This window comes from Acinonyx jubatus, chromosome A2, assembly GCF_027475565.1.
Source record: "Acinonyx jubatus isolate Ajub_Pintada_27869175 chromosome A2, VMU_Ajub_asm_v1.0, whole genome shotgun sequence".
NCBI lineage: Eukaryota > Metazoa > Chordata > Mammalia > Carnivora > Felidae > Acinonyx > Acinonyx jubatus.
Genome location: NC_069383.1, coordinates 151,494,720 through 151,506,101, shown reverse-complemented (window position 1 = coordinate 151,506,101; position 11,382 = coordinate 151,494,720). Strand labels below are relative to the sequence as shown.

General features: G+C 47.0%; 1 protein-coding gene across 4 annotated transcripts in view; it reads left to right on the top strand.

Moving 5' to 3' along the window:
• GATAD2A (GATA zinc finger domain containing 2A) overlaps positions 1 to 11,382 on the top strand; it is a 103,728-nt gene that overhangs the window by 14,419 nt on the left and 77,927 nt on the right. The window contains exon 1 of one of the 4 annotated variants that reach the window (XM_027038477.2): positions 16 to 301. The exons of 1 other annotated variant lie outside the window; for it this stretch is intronic. The gene's annotated coding sequence lies outside the window, so the exon portion shown is untranslated. Of the gene's footprint in view, positions 1 to 15; positions 302 to 8,748; positions 9,017 to 11,382 lie in introns of those variants that run through there. 2 more of the 4 variants (XM_027038474.2, XM_053219574.1) reach the window with 2 other exon arrangements.

Below are 11,382 nucleotides of genomic sequence, written 5' to 3'. Positions count from 1 at the left end.
AGCTCCCCGGTGTTTTGGGGGCCGCGGGCCGGGCGCGCTGACCTGGTGCGCATGTCCCGGGCGGTGACGCCGGCGCCGGGCTCCATGTGTGCGGCCGAGGGGCGCATTATCTGGCCGGCGGCGCGGGCGGGCGGGCGGACCGGCGGAGCGAGCGCCGCGGGCCCGGGCGGCCCCACAGGCGGAGCAAGCGCGCGCGGCCCGGCGCCCCCGGCCCCTCGGCCGCCCGGACCCGCAGGCGACCCCGGCCCCACGGCGTCGCGAACCTGCGCGCTGCCCTAGGGCCCGGCCGGCCCGCGGCCCGGTAAGTTCTGGACCAAACTTGGCGGGGAGCAGGGGCCGGGGGCTGGGGTCGGGGCTGGGGTCGGGGCTGGGGTCGTGAGGTGGAGCCCGAAGCGGCGGAGGCGGCGAGGGTCGGGCAGGGTAGGGGGTCACTGGGCTCTGAGGGACCCCGCGTGAGCATAGAAAAGTGAGCGCGAGCGAGTGAGTTGTATCTACTCCTTGTATTCTGGGAGCGTCTTCCTAGCGCTACCCTGGAAAGTTCCGCGCTCCGACGCCGCCCAGGCACGTGGGGGCCGGGCCGGGTGGGGGTCCCGGAAAGTCTCGGCGTCGCCCCCCTTCCTTCTGCGCTTCCTCCGGGGCTGGAGGAGGGGCTGGGCCTCCAGGGGTCGCTTGCGAGCGCCTGGGACCGGCGGGGGAGGGGGCGGCGGGCGGACGGCACGTGGACGCGCGGGGCGGGGGGTCCCAGGCCGGGGGGCGGGGGTCCCGGGCGGGCCTGGCCGCTGCTCTGAACCCCGCGGCGGCGGCGACGGCGGCGGCGGAGGATCCCGTGTCAGAATAAGAGTCCCCGCGCGCCCACGCCTGCAGGGCCGTCCCTCTACCCGCTCGCGCCCTTACTGCCTGACCCCAGGGTTCGGGGGACCCTTCCTCCCCATCTGGGCTCGAGCCCGTCACAGGGACCTACACTTTAAATTTGCCTCCCTATTTAGGCGGTGGCTGTATTGATTTCTTTTTTTCCCACCTGGAATGGGTCGGCATCGGTGACTAGACAGCAGCAGCTGGCCTTTTAAAGGGATTATTGCCAAGAATCGGAATTGATCACTTCAACAAGGAGAGGCTTATGGGCAGGGCCCCAGCCTGGAACGTGATTGACACTGGTGTGTGTGCACACTTTGGGACCCAGAAATGAATGGGGATCCCTCCCTTAGGAACTGAATATCAACCTTGGGTGCGCGTTTCTGCCCTGCCTTGGGAACTTTGCAGGGGCTGTTTAATTTTGTGTATCTGACCCAGCGTCTTTAGCTGTGTAGTTCATCCTTATCTTGAGAGCTTTGGATTCTTTAGATCAAAGTCCGGGTGAGTCACTTGGGCCTTTAATTTTTTCTCTCTTCCTCACCCTTTTACTTCTTTCAGTTTTCTTGAGTACACAGTGCTTGTTAAGTCACTGGTTCTGTGTGTCCATTTCGTACAGTGACACCTTCTGGCTGTGGTAGCACAGAAACTGAGGGATAGACAGCCTTCTGTGTAATTGCTTCAGACTTGTACTGACTGTCCTTTGATGTTCTTTTTCTTTCTGGTAGTGGTTACAAGTTTTCTTTTAAGTTAGATTAGGTGAAATAATGTTTGCTGGCACCAGATAAGGATGCTAAGATTAGTAGCATGTTACACCTGACAGCAAGCTGTGGAGGAGGGCTGATAGACCATACCAATCCCCAGATTTGAGTGCCTGTTGTGCACAGACATCTTCCATGCCCATAACACTCCAGTGGGGTGGAGGATATAATCCTTACATCATGGGTGAGGGAACTGAAGCTCTTGGAGGCCAGGCTGCTTGTCCGAGGCTGCTGAGTGGTGGAGGGGCAGAGCTGGGCTTGACTGAGCCTGATGTTTTGGGCACCAGAGTCCAGGAATGCTCCTGTTTGCAACCCACTGTGTGAACATTTCCTGGGCACTCCTAAAACAAGAAGCCATTTACTTGTCCAGGCTCCAGTCCACTTCTACTGGGAGTTGGGGGATGACCTGTGACTTGGGGACACCATTGTAGCTCTGCATTGTCCTCAGAGAGCAGAGTTACCAGCTGGCCTTGAAGGAGCCAGGCCATAGAGTTGCCCCTTTGCATTTGCTTCTTCAGCTTCCAACTCAGAAAAGTTGGTCCATTTCTAGAAAAAATAGTTTACAACGGAGGTTTTGAGAGCATTTTGCAAGATTCTTTCCTCATGTAGTCCCCCATTCTTGATTTTTCATCCCTTATTCCTCCCCACAAATTCTGAAGCTGATTTTTACAGAGGATTGCCTCTCATCTGGGATGTGATGTAGAAATTGGGATAGGTCCTGTATTACTGATTTGGATGCATTGCTATTTCTATTCAGATGACATCACTTTTTTTTTTTTTTTTAATGTCAAGTCATCTCTATTAATGCAGTATCATTTGGCAGATCCTCTAATTGTATATTTTGGTAGTGAGGAAAGAAATAATGCTACTTTTGGTAGAAAAAATCCTGGAAGGATTTGTATCAGAATGTCAACAACAAAATCTCTGGATTAGGGTTAGGAGTGGGTTTTTCCTCCTTAACCTTTTTGGTATCTCTGTACTTTGTGATTATTTTAAAAATTAGAAGCATTAAATATTTTTAAAATCATTATTCTTAAGTAATCTTTATGCCCAACATGGGACTCAAACTCGTGACCCTGAGATCGAGAGTTGTGTGCTCAACTGATTGAACCAGCCAGGCACTCCAAGAAATATTTTTTTATTTGAGTAATAAAACACATTTTAAAGGCTCCAATTTTCAGTTCTCTAGTAGCTCTCACTTGTTTTGCATCATTTATTTTGTGAATTTCTGGCATGGCAAGGAATGATTTCTGGATTGATTTATTCAATAAATATCGGAGTGCACACTGTGCCTCGGGCACTGTGCTAGGAATCCCTGCTCAGTGGAGTTTACCATGAGATTAGTGAGAGAGAAATCATAATTAATCTCATAAACATGGGGAAATTTATATAAGGGCCAAGGAGAAAAGGATACCATGACCTGGTGAACAAGACTCAAGGGGGCCTTTCTCCAACTGGGATTGGAGGATGAGTGGGAGCTAAGTAGGTAAAGAGAAAAAGAATGGCATTTCTTGTAGAGTGAGACTGAAGGAGGATTGGGGTGGTTGGAACAGAGAGATATGGAGACATAAGAGGGTCTGGGATTTACCTTGAGAGCAGTGGGACCCCTTTCAGAGAGGACAAGGCAGGGACTGGTGTGATGAGGTTCACAGCTAGGACTTCCTTCGGCTTTAGACAGCAGACCACTGAAGGATGCTTCTGATGGGTGGGAAAGCAGCAAAGCCATTCTGAAATGCTAGCATTTTCTTTCTTTCTTTCTTTTTTTTTTTAAAGAGCTATTTATTTTATTTATTTTTACGTGGTTAGGGGCACCTGAGTGGCTCAGTTGGTTAAGTGTCTGACTTTGGCTTGGGTCATGATCTCGCAGTTCATGGGTTTGAGCCCTGCAATGGGCTCTGTGCTGACAGCTCAGAGCCTGCAGCCTGCTTCAGTTTTTGTGTCTCCCTTCTCTCTTTGCCTCTCTCCCACTCATGCCTGTGTTTGCACTCTCTCTCTCTCTCTCTCTCTCTCAAAAATAAGTAAACATTAAAAAAATCTTAAATGTTTATTTTGAGAGAGAGTGTGTGAGTGTGAGAGCTCAAGCACATGAAGAGGGGAGGGGCAGAGAGAGAGAATCCCAAGCAGGTTCCTCCCTGTTATCACAGAGCTGGATGCAGGGTTTGATCTCACAACCATGATGTGAGATCATGACCTGAGCTAAAATCAAGAGTTAGATGCTTAACTGACTGAGCCACCCAGACACCCCTATTTTATTTAAGTAACCTCTACCCATAACATGGGGCTCGAACTCAGAACCCTGAGGCCAAGAGTAACATGTTCTATCAATTGAGCAGCTAGGCCCCCCAGATATTGGCATTTTCTGATGTTTGTTCTCATGGGGGAAAATTAAGAATAACCCTCGGAGCCTTGGACATGTCAATTCTCAACAGAAACCAAAATGTAACGGAGTTCAATTACGGACTGTTGGTGTGCTAACCTCTAAAAGCATGGGCAGTTCAAATGCTTGTCTGGAGAACTACTTGCTTGGACTTGTGATATATGTGTGCCATTACATGGAATGAACAAGGCTATTTTCCCTAGACTTTTTTCCCCCTGATAGTTGAGTTAATTTATGCTCATTGTAGAAAACTGGAAAGATTATGAAACAGGTGATTAGGTGAGGTCTTTATGAGTAGTCGTCTTGGGGTAATAGAGCATCTCTGGGATTTCCTTGTAACAGTTGTTGGGTTGGAAGTGTGGCAAAACCAGAAGAACAAGTTGGCAATGTCATAGTTTGAGGCTCACAGAACTGTGCTGCCTGCTTAGTGTGATTGGTTGTTAGAATGGATGCTCTTGAGTTTTGTGAGCTGTTTTAAGAAGATGAGTCAGTCTGGCTTCAGGTTGCTATTCCAGTGATGTACTAGTATCTTTGCATTGAAGTAGGAAGGCCACGTGTTAAGAAGGTTGAGATAAGAGACAGGGGACCAGAAGTGGTGGCAGCAAAGTAGAAGTAGTGAGTCTGTGTTCTTAGAAACAAAAGTACCAGCTGGGGACAGATACTGCATACTTGTAGATGCTGGTAAACGTTGATCCAGGACTTTTTAGTCAAGAGGAATGTCATACCATGGGCTTATTGCCCCTCCTCTCGTTTTCTAGGCTGTATTTGTGACCTCTTTTTGTCTGATGAAAATGTAGGTTATTCTTTTAGAAGACAAAGGAACTTACTCTAATTGAATACCTGCAGGTAGCCTTAGGAAGTGACTGGGAATCCTCTGGAACCCTCTAGGGTGTCAGGGAAAAGGGCCTGTGGAGCTTCTCAGTGCCCTGCACCCACTTTGTCTTGATCTTCAGAAAGGTAACTCTATTTCCCAGGCAAGTTTGTCAGGGGTCTTTCTGCCTTGTTTCTTGGTTCCTTATATGAAAGGACTGAAGACAGTGTCTGTCTGAGAATCAGAGAGACCTTCAACATCTGAGATAGAATGTGCTGACAGGATATGGACAGTACCTGAAAGTGGGCTTTCAGGTGTTTTGGGGTAGGTTTGAGATGGTAGGCCTTTGAGGCTGCTTGGCCTTAAAAGCTGCAGCTGGGGGTGGGGGGCAGTGGCAGTGGTTAGGGAGAGGGTAGAGGCAGTGAGAAAGTCTCTACTTGTTGAAGGTTGAAGAATATATATATAGGGGTTTTTTTGGTGCAAAAGGGTGATTTTATTAAAGCACAGGGACAGGACCTGTGGGCAGGAAGAGCTGCTGAATCTTTTTTTTTTTTTTTTTTTTTTAATGTGTATTTTTGAGAGAGAGAGCAGGGGAGGGGCAGGGAGAGAGGGAGACACAGAATCTGAAGCAGGCTCCAGACTCTGAGCTGTTAGCACAGGGTCCAACGTGGGGCTTGAACTCATGAACTGTGAGATCATGACCTGAGCTAAAGTCAGACATTTAACTGACTGAGCCACCCAGGCGCCCCTGCCTTTGAGCACACTTTAAAAAATACTGCCATACTGTAGTGGCCAACCAGCTCCTCATTCGGGGCTGCTTGCTGTTTGCTGGGTGAGAAGTGAGACTTCTTAGTGTGCCTATTCTTAGGCAGCAGGTCCCTGCAGTAGTGTCATGGACCAGCCCTGGCTTTGCCTCAAACAGGTTGGGTGTAAGCTTCACTTGCCACTTCCTAGTGATGTCACTTTGCTGAACCTTGCCCTCTGTTTCCCCTTCCTTCCTTCCCTCCTTCCTTCCTTCCTTCCTTCCTTCCTTCCTTCCTTCCTTCCTTCCTTCCTTTCTTTCTAGTTTTTATTTATTTGCTTATTTTGAGAGATACAGAGCATGAGCGGAGGAGGGTCAGAGAGCAAGGAGAGGGAGAATCCCAATATCAGGCTCTTCAAGGTCAGTGTGCAGAGCCAGACATGGGGCTAGAAGTCATGAAACTGAGATCATGACCTGAGCCGAAATGAAGAGTTGGACACTTAACCAACTTAGCGAGCCACCCAGGCGCCCCATTTCCCCTTCTAAAAAGGAGGTCATGTCTACCTTGAACAACTGAGTTGGGAATGATATAAGAAATGCAAGTGGCTTAGCACAAGGCCTGATGCATGTGTGGTTTAGTGAGTATTGTTAACAATTAGAATGGACAAGGCAGAGCACAAAGGTGCTGCTTTGCACCTTCACAACTTTCAGGGACAAAGCCTGTCACTGTCTGCTCTGTTCCCCTTGGAGCCATAGGCTATCCCCATATTCCAGATGGAAGAAGGTGAAGTCCCCTATAGAGGGTGATTTTTTTCTTTATTTTTAAGATTTATTTTTGAGAGACAGAGACCAAGTATGAGTGGGGGAGAAGCAGAGAGAGAGGGAGACAGAATCTGAAGCAGGTTCCAGGCTCTGAGCTGTCAGCACAGAGCCCCACATGGAACTTGAACTCAGGAACCGTGAGATTGTGACCTGAGCTGAAGTTGGATGCTTAATCGACTGAGCCACCTAGGGGCCTTGAGGGTGATGCTTTCTAAGGGCCACCTTGCTGATTATTTCACAACCGGGAGTGAGCATCAGCTTTTCTGATTTCAGATTTTGCTTGTTTTTTCCACTAGCCTCAGCACCTCCCTAGAGATACAGAATAGCTAGTTTGGTGGAGGCCTACTAGGGTAAAGGAGATAGCACCTTTCCTGACTTTGCTAAATCCCATGTTCTGATTTTCAGGAACAGTCCCTGTATCTGAGAGGTGGGAAGTTGTTTGCCAGGCCTATCTGTCATGGGGGGCCTTGCCTTTAAGAACCAAGACACGGCTCTTGCACTTCTGGCTTTATCCCTGAGTAGATTCTGGTCAGGGATGGGAAGTGGGTCTCCTTGAAGTACATGCAGTGGCAAATTGGAGAGCCCAGACCTGAATCCTAGTCTTCTTCCAAACTTACAGTTCTCAAACTGGCTTGGGAATGGACAGATCTGGTATCATCACTGACGACAGTCTACTGCTTTTCAGCTTTGGGCGGGTTGCCTGGCTACCTGGCTGGCCTCAGCTTTTCCATCTATAGACAGGGAACATACCTTTGATCTCATAGGATGGCTCTAAGGACAAGTGGGAAACGTTCACAAGTAAGAGGTAGCCCAGTGTCTGCTCCTCCATTCACCTCTGAGACAAAATCCTCCCCTCAGATGACAACTACATGATGATCTCTATAAGGTCTCACATCTCAAATTATCACAAACAATGAAACACTCAGATTAAGGAGCTGTATTTTGTTTATAACAAAATCCCACCATAATTTAGTGGTCTTCAGAGCTCATTGTAGGGAGCTAGCTCTCTCTCACCTAAAAAGGTGGCCAAATTATTTGGAAGGGAAGTGGGAAAAGAAAAGGGAAAAAACAAAAACAAAAAACCCTGTGGCCTTAAACCTGCATATAATCCCAGCATAACATGTACTCTAATCCTGGTTGTTCTGTGCGATTAGCCTCTGAGTCAGTGGCTGTTAAACTGTACTCACCTCATTCTTACTTTAGAGACAGTAGCTCAACATGACCTTGGAGGTGAGCAGGTTTCAGGCCAGTATTCTCTTCACTTGAGTTTGTAGCTGGTGGATTTTTGTGGCATTGATAAGAGAGTTTTCTTGTGTGTTTTGGACAAGCTTACTCAGCAAGTTCTGAAAACTTTGCCACTACAACCTTATTTGCATCCACAGAGGAAACCTATTTTTTCCAGTTGCTCAGTGGTTTGGGGAAAGTAGGAGTGTAGCAAACTGAAATCTTGGTTCAAAGGCATTAATTGAATTGGTCAAGTTACTCCGGACCTGTGATATTCTCAGGATTTATGTATCCTTTTTTTTTTTTTTAATTCATTTATTTTGAGAGAGAGCAAGAGCAGGGAGGAGCAGAGAAGGGGCGGGGGAGAGAGAGAATCCCCAAGCAGGCTCCACACTGTCAGTACAGAGCCCTACTCGGGCTCTGTCATGAACTGTGAGATCATGACCGGAGCTGAAATCAGGAGTTGGAGGCTTATCCGACTGAGCTACCCGCGTGCCCCAGGACTTCTGTATCGTTGACAGAATGCCTGAACTTCATTTTTTGTTGTCTCATGTGTTATTTCTGTGCATGTAAAGGGTTCATACCTACCCCTTCAATGGCAGTGGTTTTTTTCAGAGGATTCTGAATCTGTGCCCTCCTTGGGATTCTCTAATATGCATTGGAACCCTGGGAGATTTCCAGGGTTTGATTAGTGTTTTCCTTAACATTTTTGTTTGATTAATTGACCTTCTCAGTAGTTTGTATGTGGGTCATCTGTCTCTTGCTTCCCCTTCCCAAACTTTAGTTTCTATTGTTGAGGCTTTTGTCTCTGCTGAGGTCTGAGGAGGTGGGAACCTCAGCTGTCAGTAGTGTAGGAGTTATGTCTGGTCTGCTTTTGAAGTTTTCTTAGGGAAAGATTTTACATAGTAAGTCTGGATGGAAATGTAATTGCAGCCTTATAGTCAATTTATATTTGTCAGGCAGAGCATTAGAAATATAACTATGTTTGGTCCTTGGGCCCCAGACAAGTTTAGGATTCACCTGGGACTATGTTGCTTCTGTGTGCCATTTTAGTTTTACTGAACACAGCACAGACTTCAAGATGGGTAGGGCAGCTCTTGATGTTAGAAACTGGAAACTGAGGCCTGAGGGGAGTGACCTGCCCCGGGTTTAATTTGCAAAAGGGAGGAGAATGTAGCTCTCTGTTCTCTACTGCAGGTTCCTTGATCTGATTTCTGTCATCCTTATTTCTTTTTTCTTTCCTTTTGAAAGATTTTATTATTTATTTTTTATTAATTTTTTTTTAATGTTTATTTAGTTTTGAGAAAGAGAGAGCACACACACGAATGAGTGGGGAAGGAGCAGAGACAGATGGAGACACAGAATCTGAACAGGCTCCAGGCTCCGAGCTTTCAGCACAGAGCCCAGTGCAGGGCTCGAACTCACAAACGGTGAGATCATGACCCAAGTGGAAGGCAGACACTTAACTGACTGAGCCACCCAGGTGCCCCTGAAAGATTTTATTTTTAAGTGATCTCTACACCCAACATGGGGCTCGAACTTACAACCCTGAAATCAAAAGTTGCACGCTCTACCGACCAAGTCAGCTAGGCACCCTATGTCATCCTTATTTCTTTATGGTTTGCTCAGTTTTGTTTTCTCCTTTGTTCCTCCTCCCTAATCAGGAGGTCATTTGGCAGGTTTCCTTCCTCATGGCCTCATCTTTTTTTTTTTTTAAGTTTTTATTTTAATTATAGTTAATACAATGTTATACTGGTTTTAGGTGTATAATATAGTAATTCAATTCCATACATCACCCGGTGCTCATCAATACAGGTACACAACTTAATTCCCAAAGGGCCTTGTTTTTTGAGCCCTGAGGTCATCATGGTGTCTACAGTGTGAGGATGGGACAGGACATAGAGAGGAAGATCTCAGGGCTGCTTTTGGAATCTTAGGGCTGCCTTTAAAAAAACAAAACCAAAAAAACTGAAGCAGTGTTTCCTGTTCTGGAATTGAGTGTATGAAGACTTCCAATTTTAAGAGCATAAAACTATTTCTCCTGGTCTATTAAAAAAAAAAAAAAGTAATGGCACTTCCTGCAGAAATTCTTCAGGTGATATGTGGATGACCATTTCAAGATCAAAAAAAGCAACCATGGAAATAAGGTGGAATCGGCTAAATGTCAGATGCTGACATTTAGTGGTTGGCTGTGCTAGGGGGGGTAGGGGCTTAATACCCAGCTAAGGGTGCTAGATGATTCTAGAACAGCACAACCTGTGCTGGAATGGTCTTTAAACTGTATCACAGAACTGGTTAGAGAGATTGAACATGTTTTGTTTGGAAGAGAGAAGATTGGGGGTGGTGGCCATGAGGGATTCCAGGACGCCCTGTGAGTCATCTGACAGAGGCCTTTTCTACTTATGGTGCCAGTGGGCACATACTCACCCCTCAGAGGGTATGGTTGGGGTTTTTGTTTTTGTTTTTGCTTTTTTAGAGGTAAGGTCAGGTGACCCTGCCAAAAAAAGGCAGTGAGAGTGGACAGGTCACCACCTGGGGAAGGGGCTTAGCATTGGATGAGCATTTCAGGCATGCACCTATCTTTTGTGAAGGTTAAGATGGTGGGAGAGCTTGTCTACTCTGTTGCCTTGGTTTATTGCTTAAGGGAAAAAGGAAACTTAAATTGCTTGGAACAATTAGGCTAACTTTGGTCTGTTTAACCAGCCTTCTGAGTCTATGAGCCACTGTTGGCCTTTTTTTTAAAAAGTTACTTTAAAAAGTTAACCATCAACATTTGAGAGCCTAAACTGCTCTGGAAGGTGCCCCATGGAGTGAAATGAAGTACAGGCTTCTTATCACCACATAGTGGAATGAACAGAGCAGGAGATGTGTTGCTGACTGTAGGATTATCTAAGAAGAGCTTCTGAGTAGGCTGGCTGGGATGGGTGACAGGGATACAGAGATGTCCTTGCAGCCAGGTGGCCCTAGCCCCAGGCTGTGAGTAGCCCTTATTTTACTCCAGTGCGCTGTGCCAATGTAATTGTTGTTATATGCCATGATGTGAAAAAGATGGGACATCTGATTTATCTCCCTCCATCCTTCATCATATTATTCTGAGAAGCGATGGTTTTCTTGGTCTCAGGAGGTCTACAGCTCTTGTGAAGAAGGTTGGTGATGTTGGACTAGACCATTTACAGGGAGTGTTCCCTTGCATTGGAGCATCAAGGACGAATGGAGTTGGCAGATAACCCTCCCGGACGTCAGGGTTTATAGAAAGTCAAAGTGGGAAGTAAGGTTTAAAAAAAAAAAAAAAAAAAGAAATGCAGGTTGTTCCAATTATTATTGGTGACCTTAAATGGAAGACTGTTTACACTTCATCTGAAAAGCATCGAGAGCTCTCAGATTTGTGAGGAGGAGAATGTTCACTTGAATTGAGCAGAGAAGTCAGGAAAAAGGGAGGTTGAAAAAAGGGAGGCATTAGCTCATGCTAATACAGTCTTGGATTTGCCTGGTGGGGAATAAAAAACAGGGACAGGTGCCAGAGACACTGTGCAAGGAGATTGGGTGGGGATTAGCTGGATACCAGGGGCTGAGAACAAGTCATCTGTCCATTTAACAACTGGGGTTCCTTCCCCTGCTCAGTCTGTGCTATGCCCCTGGGGTCTGGTGATGGTCTTTTCCTGCCCTCTAGGGTCTTATGGCCACAGAAGCGAGATAGGATAGGGAACCCTGAGAGAGAGGGAAGAGTGGGTAGGAGCCTGTCCAAGAGGTAGCAGCAGCATGAAGACTGGAAGGTGACATGGGGCCCAAGATTGTG